The sequence below is a fragment of the Triturus cristatus genome, chromosome 8, assembly GCF_964204655.1.
Source record: "Triturus cristatus chromosome 8, aTriCri1.1, whole genome shotgun sequence".
NCBI classification, from domain to species: domain Eukaryota; kingdom Metazoa; phylum Chordata; class Amphibia; order Caudata; family Salamandridae; genus Triturus; species Triturus cristatus.
This window is the reverse complement of record NC_140591.1, coordinates 1,638,965,407-1,638,990,892: the sequence shown is the minus strand read 5'-3', so window position 1 is coordinate 1,638,990,892 and position 25,486 is coordinate 1,638,965,407. Positions and strand designations below refer to the sequence as shown.

At 45.3% G+C, this 25,486-nt stretch overlaps 1 protein-coding gene and 1 long non-coding RNA gene across 2 annotated transcripts in view; one reads left to right on the top strand and one right to left on the bottom strand.

Annotated features, from left to right (window-relative positions):
- The window catches only part of LOC146808473 (uncharacterized), a 37,133-nt gene extending 12,264 nt beyond the window's left edge, over positions 1–24,869 (top strand). Inside the window, exons 2-3 of the long non-coding RNA XR_014967998.1 lie at positions 515–661; positions 24,066–24,869. This is a non-coding gene — a long non-coding RNA (uncharacterized LOC146808473). The remainder of the gene's footprint in view (positions 1–514; positions 662–24,065) is intronic.
- The window catches only part of LOC146808472 (transient receptor potential cation channel subfamily M member 2-like), a 2,315,843-nt gene that overhangs the window by 1,214,558 nt on the left and 1,075,799 nt on the right, over positions 1–25,486 (bottom strand). The window lies entirely within an intron of this gene.

Sequence of the window (25,486 nt, the reverse complement as noted above, 5' to 3'; positions counted from 1 at the left end):
CTCCATTGAATATACAACAAGCTCATTGCTTAGGGCAGAATCCTCATTTTTCCTCTTCTTCACCCTCTTCCACGAAACCTAGAGGAGTTATCTTGTATTTAGTAGAATACACAGATTTGCTTAAAGTCCTCCATGCTGCCAAACAAAAAGGGAAAATCTCTTGGAATGGTTCTAATATTTTCATTGCTCAGGATTACGCTAAGGCAACTGCGGGTCGTCGGAAGAAGTTCCTGGATATGAGACCTGCTCTTCGTAACCTGAATGCTCTATATGGTCTATCTCATCCTTGTCTTTTCAAGGTGACTTATAACAACAAAACAACAAACTATGAAGTTCCTGCGCTTCTTCAGCATTTCCTGAACACCTGCAGAGATGAGTCCATGGGCGCTCCTCGGCCATAAATGTTTTGATTACTTCAAAACTGTTTGTTATTAGTTGTCTTTATCCTAATTTCTGATGTATTTCGTTCTGTCGTAATGTCCTTTGTTAATATTTTCTTTTTCTTCCTTATTAGCTGCGGTTTTGTGGTCCTTCGCTTTATGTTTCCTTCGTTGTTCCTAGAGGATGTTCCCTGTCCTGTTTTCCCTCATGGAGTCTTCTGTCAGGTGTGCTGCCTTTCCCTATGTGGCTCCACCCTCCCCGCTCTCATTGTCTGCCTGTGGTATGTCTTTTTATTACATCTGGATTGTTTTGTCTTTTTGTTCTTTGCTTTGTTTACCCTTTTCCCTCACCTTTCCCCTTCTTATCTTTCTTCTTTTCATGCTTTATGACATCTCTCCTATCATTCCCTCTCCCCCTTTTTCAGTCCTGAATCTGCACTTCTATCTTTATTCCTTTATCTTTTTTCTCTCTCTTTGTAGTGTATTTGAGAATTTCACTGTTTGCATAGTGATTGTTCATGTACATTTTATTGGTTTCTTTTAGAGTTACTACATGGAATGTTAAGGGAGTATACAATCCTATAAAAAGACAACGGGTATTAACCCATTTAGCCAAATTAAAAACAGACATTGCATTGATTCAAGAAACCCATTTGTCTGAAACTGAAGCGTCTAAACTGAAAAGATGTTGGGTAGGCAATGTTTTTTCCTCACCAGCTCTAGGTAAGAAAAATGGAGTCTCTATTCTCTGCCACAAGAAATATCAGATCTCAGTTATTCATTAAGGATCAGATTCAGAAGGTCGTTGGGTAATTGTTAAACTTCTCATTAACCAGACACCTATAATTCTTTTTAATGTTTATGCACCAGTTAATGTTGACAATGTGTTTTTGGACCCATATTTCTGATAAACGTCTTTTATTTGATGATGATTATATTGTTTTTGGCGGAGATTGTACTCAAGTTCTTGACCCTGTATTAGACAGACATTCCTCAGTTAAATTTGTTAACACTAAGATGCACTCACAATTCACTTCCACCATACGCCGCAAATCTCTAGTTTTCATTTGGAGGCTCTGCAACCCAGATCTTCGAGAATAAAGTTTCTATTCCCCTCCACATCAATCACAATGCCGAATTGACTACCTCTTTTTCAGTAAATCCCTATCTCAACAGGTCCTTCACTCCGAAATTGGCTCTATTTTAATATCAGATCATGCCCCAGTTTATGTTGATTTTGATTTGATACCTTTTACCCCTCATGTTGGTAGATGGTGCTTTAATAATACCTTATTATCCGATCCTAATTTTCAGGCCAATTCAGCGCTTTTGTTTCTGAGTTCTTTTCTTTTAATTCTACTCCAAATTCCTCTCCTGTAATGGTCTGGGACTCTTTCAAGGCTGCAGCCAGAAGCTTTATAATGAATTTTGTTTCACAAAAAAAGAAGTCTTTTGAAGCCCAAACTGCCTAGTTGCTTACTAAGATCAAGCAACTTGAATACACTTATTATCATTCGAACACTGAATCATCCTTAAAGAATCTTATTGACGCAAAACTTACCTTCAATACATTTTCCACCGAAGCTGCATCGTCCTATCTTTTAAAAAGTAGTTCTCGTTATTATGGAGGCCAAAATAAAATGGGAAAATTATTAGCTAATTACCTGAAAATAAGACGAGAACGGACTAGAATAGAATCCCTACGGAATGCTGCTGGTACCTCATTATTTAAAGACAGTGATATTTTGAATGAGTTTGTCTCATTCTACAAAACTTTATACACCCCTGAACAGCAACCAACCTCAAATGATCTTTCCTCTTATTTTCACTCTATTGAATCCCCTCCTTCTCATCACACTGATTTTAGTTCTTTAGAAAAGGATATCACTCAGTCTGAAATTATGCATGCAGTCTCGGTATTAAAAAGAGGGAAAGCTCCTGGTCCCGATGGATTTTCTATTGAATTTTATGCACATTTTGCCAACCTGCTTGTTCCAAATTTTTCACTTCTTTTCAACTCTTTTATTGCAGCTGTTTCTTCTTGTGGAACTTTTCAACAAGCCATGATATGTTCTCTAAGGACAATAAAGACCCTTCTCTATGCAAAAATTACCGTCAAATTTCTTTAGTTAACCTTGATTATAAGATATTTGCAAAATTTCTCGCCCTCCATATTGATCCTATTTTATCTAATTTTATTGGTCCAGAACAGTTGGGTTTCGTAAAAAGTCGACTATCATCCGATAATTCGAGTCTTTTTCAACATCCTTAGTAAAGCCTCCTCTCTTGACTACCCCATTGCAGCTATAGCTTTAGATGCAGAAAAAGCTTTCGACAGGATTGGATGGGATTTCATGTTTCAGGCCTTAAAATGGATAGGATTTCCTCCAAAACGAATCTCCCTTATTTCCTTATTATACTCAGGCCCTAGAGCATCTATTTTCGTTAACGGCAAGACCTCAGGCTATTTTGCTCTTTTCAGAGGAGTAAGACAAGGTTGTCCATTATCACCTCTCGTATTTATAATACCTTTAGAGCCCTTTCTAACCAAGATTAGACAAGATACTCAGATTACTGGGTTCCAGTTTGATACTGTCCACTTCAAAATGTCTGTATATGCGGATGACATTCTTTTATATTGCTCCAATCCTGCCACCTCTATTCCCTCCTTTCTCAATCAGTTGGATATTTTTCCTAACTATCTGGATATTGTCTTAACTCAGACAGATGCAAGGTCCTACCTCTTAATATGACTTGCCTTAAACACGATTTTATACTTACCTGTTTTTTTTGGCAACCTTCTAAAATAAAATATCTATGCCTATGGTTCTCTTCTAACATTTCAGAAACATTGAAACTGAATTTTGACTGCATCATCAAAACTCTATCTGACACTATTGAACATTGGCACCCGCTTTTTAGGTCTCGTCTGAGACAGCGCTTTAGCGCTGCTCTGGCGAGACTTATAGTAAGCGAGTTTTGGAAGTGCAAACGAGTGCTTTCAGGCCTCCAAATACAGTGCATGTGTGCAGGGCGCGCGCACCATTTGGAGGCCTGAAAGCACTCGTTTTCTTTCACTTTCGCCTGCCACACGGCAGCGCTTTGAAGTGTGATCGCGATTGTGATCACTTACATTTCGCGGGCGCTTTGATGTTCTCAGTGAGCCGCGCTGCCACTGAGGACATCAAAGCGCCCGTGAACACCATTTGCCACCCCCTTTTACTAGTGTCCTAAATTGGGTGCTTTCATTAGTAATCCCAAGAATTATTTACTTACAAGACACCAGCTACAAAGGCAGCAGCCTTGGATGGTACGCCACATCCTCGGTTACAGGCATTAAGCTTTTTTACAAGGTTTATCTTGGTTTCCCGGCCTCACAGAGCCACCCTTCCATCATGCACCCACCCTTAACCCCTTCCTCCCTTTTGCTTCACTGGGCTCCCTTCATTACACAAACGTGTACAACAAGTGCTTTCACTGTAAATTGAAAGAGCCTCATGTCGAGTCTCTCTTCCAGAGCCCCTCCCGACTAGCCCTCACAACATCGACACACCACGCATTAGATGGGGTAAATTTTAGTTGCTTTCTGCCCAGCCCATCATGTGGGAATGATTGCTTTGGTTCTTTTAACTAGGACTCGTGTGCACACTTATTTGCTCTTGTTTTTCATTGCATGCATTTCTTTGTACCTGTACTTCATTGGCTCCGCTTCCGGTACTTTTACTTTACTGCCTTTTAAATGTGGTACGTTTGAGCAGTGTCTCTGGTCATGGAACCATGTTTTAGCTGTTTGAACATCCTCATGAAAGATAGATACCAACACAATTGTGTTCGTTAACACCCCGAAAATGTTACCTGTCAGAAAGCAGCAGGCGCTTTAAAAAAAAAAATTGCACCCAATTTTATTTCACCTTCTATAAAATACCAGCCATGACGAAACGATGAAGAGTTTACTCTTTTCCACTCCAACGGCTGTAGAAAGCCAGAGTGGCGCACCATGTCCAGAGTACATTTGTTCCCTGGAAACACCCGAGTGCTGCTCCACTTCCCTGTGCTCTGGATGTTTTCACTAACAGCACATCCTTTTCGCCAAGATGGATCCCACCGGAGGGCCATTGGGGGTGGGAGGGGTGCACAGAACTTCACTGAACAAAAGGCTGGCCTTTGGAGCCAGGGTCTGTTGTGTCTGTGAAACGTGTTAATCAGAAATCACTGCTGTTTTCAGGCAATTGTGTTCTTTGTTTGTCGGCATTGGCACCTTTGAAGAGAGGGAGGAGTTGGTATGTTTAAGGAAGGGATTGCCCTACCTAACCCCCCCCCCCCAACTTCTCGTGCATGTTCATGCAGGAATGTCTGCTGGGCACCAACCAGGTCTGTAGAAGAGTTTTCAGTACAGTGTTGCCGATGGCCCTCTGCTGCGCGAAGGGAATTCTTACTCTTTTGGGTACGTGGGTATTAACATACTGTGCCACTCAGCTTGTGTGATGCTGATGAGAAGTGATTCACAACCTTATTTTCTACTTTCCACAACAGTAAACCTTTGCTGCCATGTTTGACGAGTGTAGCTTTAAAGTGTACCTCCTCTAAAAGTGTGTCCATTTTATTCTCGTGATCCGAGACAGCAAACATTCAGTAATCTAAATTATAGTAAAAGAATCTAAAGTTATTGAAAGACGGATGTATAATTATTCATTTTTTTGGCTAAACTACCTTGCATTACAATAGTACACATTAAGACCGAAATAGAAACGCAAACCCACGCAGTCTGAAAATGCAATAATAGGCTGTTAGGGCAACCAGCAGTGTACTTGCTACATCATTTATTTACTGGGAAACTAACCGATGGAATGCGTTACTACTTTAACACAGCTCTGTCATCAGCCAGAAAAACCTAACCACTTATAACAAGCATTTGTAATGCAATAGGTCCCGCATTTTAGCAAGTTTGAGCTATTGGCATTGTAATTGACAATTACTTTTATTAATGTTTTGGTTTTTAAAACGTAAAGGCAGTCATTAACAATGCCAATAGCTTAAACTTGCGAAAATGCGAGACCTATTGCATTGCAAATGCTTGTTCTCTCTTGGTGGGGACGATTGGACTCTATCAGAATGATGCTTTCTCCTTTGATTTTGTATATTCTTTCAATGTACATATTCCTGGACTTTATTTTAAGAAGATTGACTCTCTATTAACAAAATTTCTCTGGAAAGGTATATCCCCCACATAGCCTTGTCTTCTTTGAAGGCAGGCAAATCTTCTGGTGGTCTTAAATTTCCTGATTTCCAATCTGATCATTATGCCTTCTCTTTAAAACAGTCATCCCATTGGCTTTCCCTTGATCAGTGTATTCATCTTCCTATTTGGATTTCTGTAGAAAAATGTTTTATATCCCCTTTTGATTGGAAAGAATCTCTTGCATTTACCAACAATATAGCCTCCTTTCGGCCTCCAGTTATTTCCCATACGTGCAAAATGCTCATCCCTCTTTTACCCTCCTCTTATCCTTCGCCTTCCTCATTAGATCAACAGCCCATTTGGCACAATAACTTATTACGTATAAAAAATCGCACCATTTACTGGAAATCTTGGAGACTCCAGGGGTTGTTTTGGATTTCACAACTATTACTCGATGATCTTCCCTTATCCTTTTCTGACCTTCAAACAACATTTTCACTACCGTCATCTTTTAATGCACAGTATAATCTTTTAGTACCTTCTCCTACCCAATGTTTTCTTTCTTTATCATCTGCTCCTAATCCAACTTCGAGATGCTCCACTCTTTTTCCCTTATTAACCTCTTCTCTATCAGCTTCCTCTTTATATAAGCATTTATTTCTTTCCTCAGACAGGGTGAAAACGAAGGCTGAATTGGCATGGGAAAAGGACCTAACAGAGTGCTGGTCGACCCTCATTTGGGATAAATTATGGTTCAAAATTCATAAAACTTCTCGAGCTGCTAACACTTCTCAAACCCTTTCTTTTGTTTACCAATGCCTTTTATTTACCCCTGCTAAACGAGCTTCCTTCACTTCGAACTCTTCACCTACATGCTGGTCTTGTCCCTGCACCCATGCTGATTTAAAACACATGCTTTTCGAGTGTCCCCCTATTTCTCACTTTTGGCAACTAGTCTGGTCTCAAATTAATAGAATATTTAAAACTGATGTATCTTTCTCCCTTTCTACCATTTTCTTAGGCTCTTTATCACCTCAATGGCCCCAATCACCATCAAACTTTAAATTAGTAAATTTATTACTAGCATTGGCCCTCCATTTAATAACTTCCAATTGGAAACAAGCAGACAAAGTCACTTTTAGAGCATGGTGGAATGCCGTCTGTTTCCATCACAGACTTGATACTAATTACATTACTCCTATATCTTTATCTATTAAAAGAGATCTTTTGTGGCTCCCTTTTTATACCTACTTAACCTGGGCTGCCTCTTCTACTGCTATACCGGTCAACACCTTGGATGAAGTCCGGAAACCTCCATAATGAAATGTATTGTCTTTTTACTTCTTCAAATATCTTGCCATTATTACTCCTTACGTTGTATTCCTTATCACAGTATGATTTTTTATTCTTCAAATGTTTTTTATGCCTACAGTGACTATTTCCATATGTTATTTCTTCTTTAGTGATATCAAGTTATGATACATTCTCTATCTCTTGTTTTTCTCCCTCCCTTCCTATCCCCCCCACCCCTCCTTCTCTCACTCCTTTTACTTTACACAGTGTGTTCTTTGATAATGATTGTATTTTGGTTTTATCTTTCTCCTTATAATTGTATTTATATCTAATTGGGATGAATTCTATTTTCTTTTGTACATGCTGTTTTTCTTCTACTATTTTTCATTGTTTAATAAACTCAAACTCAAATTAATACAATTTTCATTTTTTAATGTATCAGTCACCGAACCTTCAATGCACAGGAGAACACAAAACTGAGCCTTCACTCCACCTGACTGTAATACACAAATGTCTCTATAATAGACTATTGACATTTCCATCTGAACAACAAGAAAACACCATCCCTCCATGTCCCCCTCTTACAGATTCTTCTTGTTTATTTTTTCTCTGTCCTCCTTCCCACTCACTTGTCACCAACTTGACGTATGGCCTCAATTAAAGGTTAATAGAATGAGAGCTCTGATATAATATGGCAGAGCTCCTGACCCACCAGACTTATAGTTCCCCTGCCTCCTCATTTAGAGGTAGAGGAACTGCTAATTTTCCACCACATATATCCAATCCACACAACAGAATTACACATCATACAACAAAATTAAACACCACACCGCATAATTCCACTCCACTACATGCCATTCCACAACACATATTTACACTCCATAACTCATAATACTCCACATAATTCCAGTACACTAAATACCCAATAACTACTATCCACATATTTCCACCGCACATCGTGCCACATAATTCCACTACACATAACTACTCAACACCACACAATTTCACAACAAATAATTCCAATCCAACCCACATGAATCCACTTCACGCCACACACATCCACTCCATTCCATGGCTAAAAGACATTGTCATTGACAGCACCAAAAGCTCTTGGATTGCCGAGACCTATTGTTTTTTTCCGCCCAAATATTTTGTAAATAAAACATTTTTGTAGTTCCCAAATTCTGATGAGCCAGCTGAGGTATGAAATCACTCTTGGATCTGAGTGGTGGAACAAACTTTCCTCCATTTCGAAAATAAACAGAAAATGTTTGCAAAACATGTCTTTTTGATGCCAAGGTATAACTAGAAGTTGCCCTTTTTAGAGCTTTTGTTCTGTTCCTGGAATGCCTCTATGGCTCCAATGGTAATAGAAGCATTCTACAAGTAATTATTATAGCTGGATAGGAATCACTGATTTTTACTATTTATCGAGCCATTCAGTGTGTCTCAATAGCCATATATTGCTCAAAGTTGGCTTTTATCGTAACATGGGCTCTTTATATATTGCTTTGCAAGGGGTTGAAGATGATGTGATGGTGGTGCTTGTATGTCCTGTGGAATATCAACCACATCATACAGTCATGAAAAAATGATTATGGAAACACTGATTAAGTGGCTGGTCTGCAAAAACACAGCACTAAAGCCATGATTATATTAGGCATTTCTCTCCATTACTTTGGTGTTGTCCAGGTTTGCAGAAAGGGATCCTAGGCTTTCGTTTAGATTATGCTTGAGACATACAAGGGCATATTTGCAAGCCCCTATCACCACCAGAACGTCACTTTTCTTGATGTTGTGGTGGCGATAAGGGCTTCGCCTTATGTACACGGCAGTATTAACCAACATAACGTGGCTTAACGTTTCCTTGTAAATAAGGCACCCTTTCAAGCTATACTTACAGTGAAAGGGGCGGGTAATGGGTGTTGTGGTGGGCGCAACACGCATTGATTTTGACGCTGCCCATATTTACAAGAGTGGCGTAAAAATGGGGCAGCGACAAAATTGAGACCAGGGAAAACCTGTTCTTAAACTGGCGAAATGAGGAGAAATGCTCTATTTCTCCTCGTTTTTGCTGTTTCTATGTGTGCTGCGTTGTGCAGCACAGTTAGAAACAGTAAAACACCATTGATTGCTTATGTGCAGGAGGGTGTCCCTTCCTGCACATAAACAATCATTAAACAAGCATTTACAATGCAATGGTCTCGGCAATATTATAGGTAGAGCGATTGGTATTGCTCATTATTTTTTTATCATTTTTGTATCCCTAAATAAATGGCATTGTCATTTCTATTGGCATTAGCTTTTTTTTTGCATATGTGATACCTATTGCATTAGCAGAGAGAGAGTGAGGTAGTGAGATAGAGAGAGAGAGTGAGGTATTGAAATAGAGAGTGAGGTAGTGAGAGAGAGTGAGATAGTGAGAGAGAGTGAGGTAGATAGAGAGTGAGGTAGTGAGATAGAGAGTGAAGTAGATAGAGAGTGAGGTAGTGAGATAGAGAGAGTGAGGTAGTGAAAGAGTGAGGTAGTGAGGGAGATGGATGTTGTGAGGTAGTGATATATAAGCATAGAGTGATGTTGTGATGTAGTGAGATAGAGAGAGAGGTAGTGAAAGTGAGTTAGTGAGATAGAAAGAGTGAGGTAGTGAGATAGAGAGTGATTGAGGTAGTGAGTGAGAGAGAGTGAAGTTGTGAGGTTGTGAGCTAGAGAGTGAGGTAGTGATGTTTTGAGAGAGAGAAGTTGTGAGATAGTGAGGTAGTGAGATAGAGTGGAGTAGTGAGGTAGAGAGTTATGTAGTGAGAGAGAGTGAGGTAGTGAAACAGTGATGTAGTGAGGGAGGGGGATGTTGTGAGGTAGTGAGATGTAAGCAGAGTGGTGCTTTCCACTTAGGTCAGATAATGAACCCACATCAAACCAACCCAAAGAAGCTTCAAGATAACTTCTCACACAACCGCCCAAAGATAGGAAGTATCTGTTACAGGTATGCTACAACATGAACAGGGCAGCCTCCATGCCTTGAGCACAATATTTAAGCTTTTCCACCATTATCCACACAAAAAATCCACATTCTTAAAACCATGCACAACAAATGCCAATTATTGGGCCTGCAGGAAGCTTCCTGACTACGTCGCCGGTATCATCACAATACAAAAGCTACTGTAAAATACATAGGCCTTGGAGCAGTTCATCTTTTTTGTAAGGCTGCAGTCCCAATTTAAACAACTAGAAGCTGACATCTCATGTCATGTCATGCTGTTGGCAGAAAAAATCTATATTGCACAGCTTGCGCTTCATATGGCTTTGTGATGGAAGTGTATTTTCCAATATGAGCGAATCGACATGTACAGCAGGAATCATTTGTGACTTCAGTTGTGTACTATATACTGAGATTCGAGATGTCTCCACCGGACACATTAGCCTCTGTTTTCATGCTGAAATGAGGGGCATTCGGTGCCGCCAACCTTTTGGCAAAACTCTCTATGGGCATTTCAATGAAGAACACAGACAGCCATAGCGACCCGCACCACTCGAAGCCCCTGCCGGCCCCAACAGACTGCACGAAATCTCCAAAATGTATCTCTCAAGTTTCGCTTTTCATAAGTTTTAAGGAATTTTTTTGTCAAACTGTTTTTATTGGGATTACAGGGTTTCAGCATCGCACAGTAGTTCTACGGATTTCATGGGGATGTGTCTGAGTGTTTAATTCATGCGCATCTGCTGGGTCTGTTTAAAGGTAAAAATTATAAATTAATTAAAGGTTTTACTGGGTGCACCAAGTAAATTGTCTGTCATAGGCCTAGTTGGCCAAGCTTGCCACCATTACACAAATATGGTTTTACCATGCTGCTCTTTCATGTGCTCTAGTTATAAAGATAGTTATTTAAGCTAACTCAAAGAACAATCGCACTACAAAGGTCCATTTGAAGCAGCAGCGTTCAGTTCTAGAGAATTATCATGCCCCCTCATTCCAAGACTCAGGAGATGCAGTTTTACAAAAACCATATTTTATTGGGCCACATTTATTTTCACAGGCATTACAGACGCATCACCTCATTTATGTTTTATACGTTTATATAAACTCTTCAAATGAGGTGTAGTGCGTCCTGCGAGCGTCAGATGCCTGCCAGAAGGTTCTTCCTGTAAGATACTGTGTGTAGTGGCAAGAAAGAGGGGCGCGAGATGTAGTTGCTTGTTGGAACACTTTATTTGTTGTGCATAATTATAACTGCCCACGAGGAGCAGGCGGGGAGACAACCGCCCGTTAGGATGCTCGCGCTCTTCTGCCCGTCTCTCCCGCCCCCTGACGTCACGGCCACCCACGATGTCTGATTGGCCATGACGTCAGGAGGCTAGACAACCAAGGAGGAAAGACTGCGCGCTTCCCCGAACACTAGTACGTCAACCTCACGTAAACATCTCCCTTCTTAACAAAATAAAGGATAAACAAAACTTCATCTCATAACAAAATCATCGAATCTCTTGGGTGCTCTGATATGCCTTGTCGGCCTGCTTGGGGTAACATACGGAGTTTGTCCCGCCCCGCTAGCACCAGGACCTCCTTGGCCCGGGCTCCATATATTGCGGTTGTCACCCCTCACTTGTTTGGAGCTAGTACCATTTCGCCCCTCAGCACTTCCTGTGCCATGCCCCGTACTCCCACTCGTGTCTGCACTTCCGCGTCCGGTCCATCCTTGTGCAGGGGAATTATCCCCATCCTCATCATCGCACATACTTCCACCAGTGACTTCATTATCCTGCCATTCAAGCACACTGCCTTCGCTCTCAGTCTCATGCACATCACTGCCTCTCATGATGATTTCCTCTTGCCCAGCTTTGAGCTTGACTATGTCGTCCTTGCTACGCAATCCCCCTCCTTCCAGACACACTGCCCCTCTAGTTGCTTCTTGCACACGTACAGGGGTTTGAAATACAGACTCTCCCTTCATCACTTTGTTTGGCTTCTTCACCAGTACCCAATCTCCCTTTGCTATTTCCTTGGCTTTGGCTCTGTTAACCATGTCAGCATACATTTTGTTGCTCTCTTGCTTAGCCACAATTCGCTCCTTGACTCTCAACCTCTCTTACTGTATGTCCTCATTTCCATCCCTCATGTCGTACCACTTGTTGAATTTGGGGGTAAGCTCGCTCATGCACCTTCTCCCTCTCATCAAATAGAACGGTGTGTGCCCTGTGACTTCGTTAGGCGTGTTATGAAAAGTGTGTACCTTCTCCGCCAAAAACGCCTTCACATCCATGCGAGATGCGACAGCCTGTTGGACACCCTCTTTGAGGAACCTGTTCATTCGCTCGACCTGCCCATTGCTCTTCGGACTGTACAGTGGAGTCTTCTCCTGCTTGATTCCCAACTTGGCCAGGAATTCCGTCATCTGCCTGGACACCAACTGGCTGCCCCTCCATCGCGAAGGCTTTCTTCAGCACCTTGATCACCCGTTCGGTGGTAACCTCCCTGACAAACTTGTAGTGAATCCACTTGGAGAAGTAATCCGTGAGAACAATGAGATGTCTGCAGTCGTCCGGTAGTATGGTAAACGGGCCTGCAAAATCAATGGCAATTTTGCACCACGGGCCGACCGGTATGTCCACCATTTGCAGCTCCCCCTTTTCCGTTTTCCAATGTTTGTCTGCCCTCAAGCACGGCCCGCATCGATCTATGAAGCTGCCGACGTCGCTGCACATCCCTGGCCAGCAGTAGTATTGTTTCAGGAGATTTTTGGTGGCAGTACTCCCCGGGTGGCCCCTGTGAGCAATTCTGATTAGTTTGTCCCTCAGACCTTCCGGGGGCACAAACAGCTCATGCCTCTTCAAGAAGCCATCTTCAATAGTAAGTTGAGCGCTTATCTGCTGGAAACATCTGAGTGCTCCGTGCAAGTTCCGGACCGGAGGCCAATGAGTCGTCATGTGGTCCACCACCCGTCGGATGGTCATGTCCTTTTCCTGGGCAGCCAGCCATTCTCCCTCAGAGACGGATCCTTCGCAAATGGCCGTCGCATCCACCATCGCCACCACACACTCCGTGTCGTCCAGGGAACCATCCTCCTCCCCGGTTATTGGCAAACGCGATAGGCAATCCGCCCGGCTGTTGAGGCCACCCTTGATGTGCCTGATGATAAAGTGGTACTCTTGCAGTTTGGATAGTAAGTGCAGAAGTCTCAAGCTGGCTTTTCCATTACCGCGGCCTTCACCGTCCATCATATAAATTAAGGGTTTGTGATCCGTGACCAGTTCAAACTCTTTGCCCCATAGGTAGTTCTTCAGTTTTTCTACTGCCCAGACGCACGCGAGCGTTTCGCGCTCGATGGTGCTGTAATGTTTCTCGGCGTCACTCAGCGACCGGGATATGAACGCGACGGTGTTCTCCTTCTTCCCTTGTAATTGGCAAAACACTGCGCCAATACCCTTAGCGCTGGCATCGACCGTGATGACGTTCCGGTGGTCCTTGTTGTAGGGTTGCAACACTGGAGCCGCGACAATGGCCTGCTTAACAGATTCGAAGGCAGCACTTTGTTCCTGCGCCCACACGTACTTCTCGTTCTTCCGCAGTAGTTTCCTTAGAGGCTCCACCGTGGTTGCATAACCCTGTATGAACTTCGAGTAATTTCTCGCTGAGCCCCAGGAACGATCGTAAGGCGTCTTTATCTCCGGGACAGGGGGCATCCCGTATGGCCTTCACCAGGTCTTCCTTGGGCGCAATTCCATCCGGGGTCAGCATGTGCCCCAAGTATTCTATCCTGCTCTCCATGAACTTGCATTTGTCTTTGGAAACCGTCATCCCTTTCTGCCGCAACACCTCCAGCACCGTGCCCAGCAGCTCCAGGTGCCCCTTCTTATCTTTGGTGTGGACCAGGATGTCGTCCTGGAATGCCTCGACACACTCCATGTCGCAGAAGAGCAGATCCATCAACTTCTGGAAGACACCCGACGCCGAAGCAAGGCCGAAAGGGAGACGGACGTACCTGTACGCCCCGAACGGGGTGATGAAGGTGGTCAGTTTCTTGGACTCCTCTGTGAGACACACCTGGTGGTATGCTGATTTCAAATCTATCAGTGTGAAGAACCTCGACCCTGGCGTGGATGACAACATTTCTTGACTGTTGGGTAGCGGACGGCAGTTCACCAGGATATTTTTGTTCAAGGATCGCAGGTCCACACATAGCCTAATGTCCCCTGTCCTCTTCTTTTTGGACACCACAATCGCGGACACCCATTCTGACGCACCTGCTTCCTCTATCACTCCTTCCTGTTTCAACTTATCGAGGACATCCTTCAGCTCCCCTCTGACGGAGAGGGGAACTGTTCTGATCTTATGCTTTATCGGCACTGCCCCTTCTTTCAACTGTATGGCGTGTACAAATCCTTTCACACACCCTACCTCATTTTTAAAAACGGACTCAAATTTGCCAACGACCTCAGCCAACCCACCATGCGCTTCATCTGGCTGAATGTAGTTTACCCAGTCATCCCTCAAAACTATGGGATCGTCAGCCCCGGGGACTAGCATCACACCCAACTTCGCCAGGTCCTTCCACCCCACAAGGCTCCTCCCTTTCTCAGCCACATAGATCTTTGTCATCACAGTTCGCCCTCGAAAGGTGAGGGTATTGCAGAAAAACCCTTTCATCACTATATCTTGTTCCCCAAAGGCCTTTGGATTCACATCCGTCTCACGCAACCGCACACCCTGCCACTTCACATCAAACGTTGTGTCAGATATCAGGGTAATCGGGGACCCGGAATCAGCCGTAAACTGCAGCTCTACAGCCCCAATCAAGACGGAGCCAATGGGCCCCTTCACTCTGCCGTCTTCAGCATCAATGGACAGCACTATGTCCGCACTCACATCCGCATCGCTATCGCTCACCGAGCTCACTTTCATGCCCCCTCCCGGCCTCCTGGTTTTACACACTGCCGCAAAATGGCCCACCTTCCTGCACTATGTGCAGCTTTTGGTGAGAGCCGGGCAAGCCCTGCTATCCGCCAAGTGATCCCGTGCCCCACATCTAAAGCAAGCAAGCGGCTTCCTGCCTCCCCCTCTATCGCTCCCCGCCTTTTCAGGAGTCTTAGAAGCACTTTTAAGTTTGTCCTGCACATAGCATACAGTCGAAGCCTGACTCGTGCACGTAAGCTCCCTGGTGGACACCATGGACCGTTCTATGGCCTTCACAATGGCCACCACATCCTTCAGGGAAGGGTTTCTACAAGACAGCAACCGTTCCTGCACCTTTTTAGAATGGCAGTAGACCACCACCTGGTCTCTGATGTAAGTATCAGTCATCTCCACAAATTCACAGTCTTGAGCCAAGACACGTAAGCAGGCAATGTACTCCTCAATAGTCTCTTCTTCCTCCTGTTTCCGCAATGCAAACTTGTGGCGACCCACCATGATGTTACCCTCCTCGGAATACTGCAGTTCAAGCCGCTTAACCGCCTCCTGATACTCATTCAGAGGAGCGGGAGCCCCGGGGGGGTCCACATACACTGGCAAGCTGTCGAAAACCTCTTGGCCCGCCTTCCCCAGCAATCCGAATAAGAGTGCCTTCTTGCGCTCGGGGCTATACCCCTTACCATCAATGGAAACTATGTAGTTCTCAAAAGCGCGCAGCCACCCCTTCCATTTCATGCACAGCTTACCGGGAGCCTCGAGGAACAGGGGTGGCACGCAGATGTTGATAGGCTGCGCCATCGCTGGAGAACGTGCACCGCAGCAGGGGGGTTTTCAGCGGCACGGTCAGCGGCAGTCCCTGCGCGTCCAGGCTGCGCAAATGGAAACCCCGGCGCGAAGAACAGGGCCACGCCACACAGATGCAAATGTAGGTACAGGCCCACGCCCACCGGGGCAACTCTCTGGGAAAGGATGTCCGGTCCTCGAAGTATACCACCCGGTCACACGTGGCAGCAGGGACAAGACACTCCAGCACATTCAGCAGGCAGCGGACGGCAACGCAGGAACTCGCTGGGGAACCAACCGCACCCAGCATGCAGCAGCAGGAAGGACTGACTTCAAAGAGAGTCCCCACGGGATGGCAGGGGGACCCACCGTAAGCTGCACCGCAGCGGCAGAGGAGCGCGATGCGCTCACGAATACTGGAACTCACTCGTGGGCCGCACAGCAAGGTTGAACCCTCGTCGCCATTTGTAGTGGCAAGAAAGAGGGGCGCGAGACGTAGTTGCTTGTTGGAACACTTTATTTGTTGTGCATAGTTATAACAGCCCACGAGGAGCAAGCGGGGAGACAACCGCCCGTTAGGATGCTCGCGCCCTTCTGCCCGTCTCTCCCGCCCCCTGACGTCACGGCCGCCCACGATGTCTGATTGGCCATGACGTCAGGAGGCTAGACAACCAAGGAGGAAAGACTGCGCGCTTTACCTAAACGGGTGATTTCTTCTAGTAAACGAAGGTTGTCGATATTCTCTCATTAAATGTACTGCAGCAGTGCTAAGAAGCGCAGGTATTCAGTACCAGACAGTAGCTGCCCATTTAAAGCACTGGCTACATCAGGGCGGCGTCTATTCCTAAAAGAGCCTTTCTGTGCCTGAGGACATATGACTACTACACAGACTGAAGGGATGTGATGTGACCTACGCAAACAGCACGTGCTGCTCCTGCAAAGCACGGTCTGGCTGTCTTCTGCTGCTGAAGGAGTGAACGGGGTCCTTGCAGCGTACAGGATAGCGCCTTGGCCTATTTGCTCATCTTGCTCATCTTGTTATTTAACCTGCAAAGGGAGTTCGGTACATGCAGGGGGCGGCTTTTCCTCCTGCAGACAAGTGTATCTAGTCCTGCCCTTCCGCAGGAAGATGATGCTCGCCCTTTGATATTAACTAAATCTTTAATGAACGTTGTTCCTGCAGGATTGCGAATGCTGCTTCCGGGACAGAGCACATGATTTATGCAGCTGTTCCAGCAGGAGTGTATCTGTTACCTAGACTTCTCAGGGAAGTGCTCCGTTCTTGCAAAAGGGGGAGTTTAGCAGCATGGAGCTTTTCCGATTAAAGTGTCACAGTCCCGTAAAGGAATGCTTCGTTTAAGATGGGAGTCAGCTTCACGTCGGAAGGTACCCGTAGCGCTCCTCTAATATGAGGCTGTCCGATTCCAACTCAGGAGTGCCTGGTCGCTTCAGAACGTCGGCGGCATGCAGGCTGCGCCGGGATCGGAGGGACGTGGAATGCTGACGGGCCGGGATCCGCGCGCTGCCTGAAGTTACATCACACAGCCCCATTAATGAGTAACCGGGAGAGGTGGAGGGCCAAAGGGCTGCGCCAGGTACACCGCATCCTGCTCTGGCGACGAGCACACGGGCCCTGCGCCGCACGGAAAGAACAGCGCTTCCCTCCTGCCAACTGTGTAATCTTGTGACCGCGGAAACCAAACTCGGAACTCGAGGAGCTCCCTCCCGGATTTACACAAACCCGATCTGGTGGCACAAGTCCAAAGCACGGTGCGGATCCCTGCTCGTCAAACTGGAGCCTGCCCCGGCAGCGCCGCCACCAGCACAACAACACGCCGCCGGACAGATGGGTCCTCACGGCCAGACTATAGCAAAAAAATGGCGGATGGAAGCTTCGAAACTTTTTCGGATTCGGGGGCGTGTTCCTGCTGTTCTAAAAGGGCGTGGCTAAAAAGTGGAAAGAAGAGCAGGGAACACGCCCCCGAATCTGAAAAAGACGGAGCCTATTTGGAGGGACGGCTCTCTCCTCCAATGGCTGGCCTCGTTTAGGAAGCCAGCCAATGGAGGAGAGGCAAAAAGAGAGGCGGGCTAAACAGCCACTCTAGGAAACATTAAATCTGCGACTTCCGGTTCTGCCTTCGGCAGACCGGATAGTCCTCGACCTAAAAAAGAACGAGTTGCAACTTCTATGTGTGCTGCACAAAGCAGCAGGCATAGAAGTTACAAATCGGCATTTCAGATTGTTTATGTGCAGGAAGAGACACTTTCCTGCACATAAACAACTTTCCCCTCAATGCAGACACCCTCGCACTATGGTGCAAGGGTACCTGTGTTGACGCTAGGCTGCTAAATTTAACCTAAGCACTGGGAGAAAGGAAGGGCTGCACCATATTATTGTAAATATGGTGCAGCCCTGCGTTTCTAAAGTGACGGAGCATGGCGTTAGCCTTCTTGGCTTAATACCAAGCTTCTCCACTTTAAATGTAAACATGCCCCATGGTACTCTTTTATGTCCTCTGTGAATTGCCACAAAACATCTAACATGGAAATAAATTGGGAATAGTCAGAAAATATTTATATACATCTAGTACAAACAGAAAGGACTGTACCCTCTTTCTCATTTACTAATAGGGAGCTGGAAGTTTTGGGGCTGATTCATAAATAGTTCAATGAGTATGTAAAAGGGTACTCCAACAGCACTTCCTTTAATAGTTTTCAGAACTGAAGAGCATGACTGTGATGCTCAGCGCACTAAGGCCAGTAATGCTTTGAGATGGATAGCATTAGCCCTTTTCTGTGTGACTGCATTTTGTAATCAGGGAGTAATTGTACTCTGTAGAACCAATGTGACTTTTGAACTGTATAGTGCACAAGGGTGCGATTTGGACTCCACAGGTCCTCGGTTTAAAGCAACACAGCAAGTTATTGCACACCTACGATGTTTTGGGCCAGATGGTACCTAGCTCTTAAATATGGTAGTGATATTGTGATTGAACTGAACTCCAGAGGACACTTGCACTTTTGTCAGGTGTTCTTCAAACTGTGCAAATGAAGTTTGCACCGTTGTAAAATCTTTAGTCTGTTAGAATACAGACTCCATTTTGGCCAGCACCTACGAGGAACTTTCCTGTAGCACTTCACCCACTTCTTTGACCCTCTACCCCTGTTTTTTCTTCTACTCCTCTTTATCTTTCCTACTCCTCTCACTTGTGTTCCAGGCATAAGCCCCTTACCTCAATGTCTCTCTTCTACTCCCTCCCTCCTTCCTTGGTAGGTAAAATACATTACCATTTACAATACAAATAACTCTAACTTAAACAAATGAGAGACCTATTGCATTTCCAATGCTTGTTCTTTTGTGGAAGGAGTAGAATTTTAAGAATTTGTGACGGTCATTTGCCCAAAATGGAAGGTTCCCATCCAGACTTGTTTTGCCAGAGTTACTGCTCCAGCACTCTAAAATGATGTGCTACAATTGGTTGGCCAAGCTATGCAGCTGAGTGTTGTTCAGACTATCCACCTGATGGCAGACATGCAGGCCAGTCGTCAAGCAACTGATTACATATGTATTACCGCACACAGAATCTCTTTTGTGGAGGTTAGGCAACAGCTATCGGCAAGTCTCAGCAATGAAGAAAGTTTTAAAGGCATTCTGCGGCATGCAACAATACCTGTGTTCTCAGTGGTGGAATCCAATATAGCTATAAACATATTGGAAGAGTTTAACATACACATGTTTGGATGGCTTCCGCCCATAGTTGTCAGAACTCGGGTATGGTGGTTGGTAAAGAAGGTTGGTCACTGAGTGCAGGGGGATGGCAGTGGACAAATATTCTATTCACAGGAGCCCCTGTGCTGGGCTAGGACTAGGTTCCCAGCAGGACATCGGTTAAGGTCTTGTTGAAAGCAGCAAGGGTTCAGAGGAGGAGACACCAGGCACCAGGACCTCCATCAAGATATTCATCTTGACTGCCACAGAAGTGAGCTGAAGGCCCAGGACATCAGCTGCCTCTTGCACTACCATAGCGTATGACGCTCCCGCCTCCATAGACCACAGTAGGGGAAGAAAGAAGGCCAGAATCTAGAGAGGTATCCAGTCTACTGGCCTCACCTAATTCCTCATACCAGTCTATCTCATAAGGCTGGTCTTGTAAAGGGTCCAGCGACCATTCCCAATCTTCTTCAATTCCAAGACCTTCAGAATAGGGCTGAGCAAGCAAAAAATAATTCAATGGTCCAACGCCGGTAAGAGCCAATCATGCTCCGGGTGTCGAAGATAAGAATAGTGCTGGTGCTACTGGTGGGAGCTGGCAGCAGCAGTGGCATCTGGAGTCTCTGTGTTGGGAGTGGCATTGGTAAAGGTTGCAGTGGTGTGATCGGAATCAGTCTGGATCCATTACCAAATCCATTGGGGGTCACTGGCAATGGAGCTGCCGGCACAGAACTCGTTGGAGGTCCCAAAGAGCCTGTGGAGCTCCAGCGCATGCCAGCAGTGTCAGGCTGCCCAAATATGAGGCACATGGCATAAAAGTCCTTGAGCTGGGCAGAGGTGACTCCGGCTCCCAGGAAGACTGGGAAGTTCAGAGCTGACCCAGGCCCAGTTTCCGAGGAATGAGGCATAGAGAGGTGAGACACCTCTGTCGCGTGGACCAGCGGACGGGGATAAGTTCAAGAATGCTTCAACTTTTTGTTTCTTGCGCTTCTTACCAGACGGACTCGACTACTTTGAGTTGGAGGACGAAGACTTGGAACTACCCGATTGCTGCCTGGACCGTACACTTGACCGGGACAGAGAACAAGACCACTGGGTTGGAACAACGGGGTGCCAAGCGCTGGGCTGCAAGCAGCTTTAGAGACCGCTCCCTCTAAGCTTACAAAACCTCGCATGGCAGTCAAAGCACTATTTTGAATCGCGGTCGCGCTTCAGGCACCAAAGACAAACCAGGTGCGGATCCGCCACCAACATGGCACGGCGACAGGTGTCTTCTTTGACATGAGGAACACTACACACCCAAAAAAGGGCTGACAAAATGTTGAAAAAAGCAACAGAGGGTAGTTCTCTTCACATATCTGTGCTGGCTGGCACGGAAAGAAAAGAACTGACATCAGCGCTCTGAGGTGGAGCCTATATAGGTCCTGCAGATGTGACAACAGCGCCGAAAACATTACACGGAAATGTCGGACGCCTCCTACTAGCACACAGGGGTATTGCTGGATGAAAGATCTTCCAGATCCAGTCTGCCGCCTGTGAAAGTTAAAGGTAAGGAATCTGAAGCTAGATGTCTCTATCAGATTTCATTATTTACAACATTAATGGGTCATACGCTTGATAGGGCAGATGTGATAAAAGCAAAGCCAACTGTTACAGGATTGTCTTAACTAAACAACGGCCCACGCTAGCCCTATTACCCACCAAGCATAAAAGGGACATCATCACAGTGCAGAGTCTTAGAAAAATGTCTGTCCAAGGATAGGTAGTGCTAGTGTGTACTATGGCCTGATTCACAAAGGTAAACCTCCAGACTTTACTAAATTTACTCCTTCAGATGACCCATATTGGTTCACAGAGTCTTACTATAATAATACCAAGACCAATTTAGGAAAATAACGAACACGTTACTTACCTTCGCTAAAACCTTATTTGGTAGAGATAATATCTAGCACAGATTTCTGCCCTCTGAATTTCCTCAGGCATCAGATAGGATCTGGAAGATTTTTGTCCGTAGTAGTCCTACGCTCCGTTAGGTGGTGTGAATAGGCTCAATGCAGTGTTGTCTGTGCTGGAAGTGACGTCTGCATCACCTATATAGGTGCCACCTCGGCACACTGATGAAAGTTACTTTTCACAACTTTCCACAACAGAAGCACAGAGTCATGAAGGGCACTGGAACTGGTGTGTCCAAACGAGGGCTCTGAAAGGCATCAGCCCAGACCCTAAGCATCTGTCCACAGAGTGAGGAGGGTGGGTGGGTTGTTATGAGAAGCTGGGTTAGTATATACTGCTTACTTATGTGAGTGTAGCACCCTGCACTAATCCAGGCGACCCTTATGGTGATTTTAGTGGCTCAAACAGCCGTAGAAAGCTCTCTAAGTAGCAGCTGTGGAGAGCAGCCTTCAGGCTTTAATCTAGGAGGAGTGTAAAGCAGCTCGGTTTACCAGTATCTAATCCTTGAGTATGGGCTAATTGAAAAAGAACCACACAATATACTTATAAAAATAGATATTTAATACAATCACTCACTAACAAATTACAATATCTCCTAACCGGAGATATATTCACAATTAGGCCTGGGTGAAAATTTCGTTCCGTTCGTGGAAATTGCGATAATTTGACATTTTCGCGTTCCGTGGAGAGCGCGAAAATGTCAAAATTTCCGCTTTCCGCAGCTTGGCGATAATTTGTTTCTTGCTCGCGCTGTAAAATAATACATTCTCGCGCGATCGCCTTACCTGAATCCCTGCGTTCGCCGACAAGTTTTCTTGATCCGGTCGCGTTCTCCATGAGATGTTGGATTGTTTTTAGCCATTTGCGCTGTCTCGCGACAGTTCGCGCCCACAGTGACGTCATGCATCGCGCGATAATGTCTTTCTTCTCGCGATCATGCACCGCGAGACAACTCAAAACAAGATGGCCGCGCCCGCGAGCAACCACATGGGTAAGTTGGCGACCCGCAATCATGCAGAAAATCTCGCGAACATGCGGGAAAAAAACTTCCGCATCTTCGCGATATTTCCGCTTGTTTGCGATAATTTCAAACATTTTCGCGATAATTTGCGAAAGTGGATTTCGCAAATTCCGCCCACCCCTATTCACAATGCACATAATACTTTGGACATAGAACAGTAAGTAGCACTAATACACCCTGGTCACCAGGAGGAGACAAGACCATATATCAAAATAGTGGAATATGATTCACCACCTAAATCTAGAATAGACCCAGGAGACGCAGAAGGGTCGGGGACCCAAGGAATCACCCCAGGTGAGTGTCTAGGAACCCAACAACAGTCGTGGACAAAGAGGATATACAACCGCGTACTCAATACTGATCAGTGGGTATGTCGCAGTTGCAGTCTTACCAAAGAAGCACAAAAGAGTTGGTTGGAACCAAGACGTGAGTTTGAGTCCTGAAAGCAGGGGGGGCAGAGTCTATGCCACTCAGGGGTGACCAGGAGGCATGGAAGACAAAGGCCCCTCGATACAAAATGATGAGGTGCTGCAAGCGCTGTTGCACTGAATTGGTAGCTCTGCCTGAGCTACCGTGACGCTGAAAACGACAGAGTCTGTCATTTCCAACCAACCGCGTTGGCGCGGATCAGTTATAGCTGGGACAGAATCGTTGGCTGAATCTTTCTGTTGGCATGAGTTGGTCGAGACAACCGATGCGGTTGCCGTGCGATGAAGCGATGCAGCGATGGGGTGCACAGGGGTTCCGTTGTAGAGACCCCGATGAAGGATACAGGCCTCAACCTTTGACGAGAGGACAGTTCAGGCCTCAAGGGAGTGCAGGACCACCACTTGTGTTGGTGAGCCTTGTGGAGTCCGTTGGGGCCCAGGATCGGCAAACCGGTTGGCTGTGTTGCGGTGCCTGCGGATGCAGGGAAGTGACTCTTTCACTCCAAGGGAGATTCCTTCAGTTGTCTTTGATGTCCAGAGACCTTGGGAGCACCTGCACTGAGCACGGGCATGGGCGTTGGAGTGAGCTTGCAGGACGAGGCGGCCTGGAGCAGCAGGGATCTTTCCAGGTGCAGTCTTGATGCCCAGAGCAAAGTCCAGCGGAGTCCAGGGAACCCAGACACTCGAAGTAGAAGTGGAATTGGATCTGAATCGAATCCCACAAGGAATCTAGGGACCCACTAGCAGGATAGCCCTTAGGTACCCTAGGTTGAGGGTTGGGACCATTCAAGGGTCCCTCCCAGAGGAGGGGTCTGTCAGTGGGGAGGATCCTCCCATGTCCTTTGTCCAGTTTCACGCCAGACCCGGAAACCAGCAGCTCCCTGATCTGGTTTGAACTGGAGTATGAAAGGAGGGCACCAAATGTGCCCTTCCAGCAGACTATTGATGAAGCAAGGACTCATAGAAAAGAGACTTGCTTGAAGCAACCCCCTCCTTTAAGTCGCTAATGAAGTACTAACTCTGTTTCGTCATTAATAATTACACTTTACACTACATGGGAAAACCAAGTGAAGTTTGCCTATGTGTTTTCTAACCATTAATATGAATTCCGGACTAACTGCGCGGCTCTAACAGGAAAAACATTTCTGCGCATGCGCCAATTGCATCTACGCAGTATGACGTAGAACCAGCTTTGGAGGGAATTCTCGCACATGCGCAAAATGCACTAACAAATGGCGTCTTTTAGATTCACATGTAACACACATGCTTTGCTGCTTTTCCAAATGGTATTTTACTAAAGGCTAATGTGGGGAAAGTATTGATAATTAAAGGGAATTAGAGTAGAGGCAGATGGTATACAGTGAAATCATTTATTTTGTGAAATTGATATTTTCTTTTTGACCTTTTTATTAGTTCGGATTTGGGCCCTGATGATTCTAACCGGGTGTTCTGAGAGTGAGTCTAATACGCCTGCGTGAACTGCCAGTCAACTTGCGAGATGACTTTGCGCATGGAAGCCTGCCAAGGCCACTGTCCTGCTAAATCCTGGGAACCTCAGTTCAAGAGGGCAACGGAACAAGCAATATGGACAATGTTATTAAAATTGTTGCAACTTAAAATAAAAGTCAATTGGAAATGTTATTAAAGAGAAGACGTAATGAGAGGAGGGCTCAACTGGCAAAGAACGTTTGAGAAAGTGCTATATCATCATGGTGTGGTGACCGAACGTCCCTTGCCTGTCCAAATAGAATCTGCAAATTTGCAGTATTGCAACTTAGGGGGTGGTGCATTGAATCCCAGAAGGTATAATTGCGGTAGTTTAGTTAGAAAAAGTGTTGGTGATACTGAGAGTATGCTGAGAGGGGAGATCCTGTCGGATTAGCTGAAGAAATTGATTAGAAGAAGACTGCTGTAGAATTTTGAGGAGGAAGAGAGTGTCAGAGAGGGGTGTGGAGAGACGTCGGTTTCCGAGAGGTCCACTTTCCTGTCCTGATTCCTGTCCTGAAGCCTCTGTCACCTGCTCTTACCCTGGGGACCCTTACCAGCCCTTTGGCCAGGGGGTTGGGTCTTCACACCAAAATATTGGTAACTATTAATTCGTATATTTCTCTATGTACCACTGTCTCTATCCTCTCTTTCCAAAGTACCGTCAATTTGTCTGACAGTTTTTTTTATGAAGTTTGAATAATTGAAATCTCCCTCTCCTATGATTGATGGTGCCTGTAATGTGCATTTGAGATGGTTCACTCACATTTAAAATTTTAGATAAAGGATTTTTAAACTTTTTGAGTCTGTGGTATTTGCCTATGCACTTATTCATTAAAGTCAGGTTAAGTGTAAATATCACCATCAACTAGTTCCAACTGATTTGGTCCGTCAACCAAATGGAAAGAACCTGTTTGATCAAATTAATTAGGAAACTGCCTAAGGTTTAGGTGTTGATCAAAACAAGGAACCTGGATACAATAAAGAAATTCAATCAGGTTTAAACTTAAAGCTCCGGCGGCTGACCAGCATTTGGTTGTGAATATATAGGCCCAGGTGAGTATATGGTATTAGAATATCTGTTATTGGTGCACCACTGGATCAGTTTTCTGGTAGCAGAGCTATGGTTATTATTGAATAGTTTGGTGATGAGTATTAATTATTGATTCTATATTGATTTAAGGTTTTAACAAAATTTGTTGGTGTAGCGTTTTTATGTTGTCTGGAAACACAGGTAGGGTGATACCTGGAAATCCCGGGATGGAATAGCGGGTGGTAAGTGGAAGCCACACTGCACTGAGGTTACTCGTCTGTTGAAAAGTGCTGAGAAGCTATGCAGGGCTGGCAGG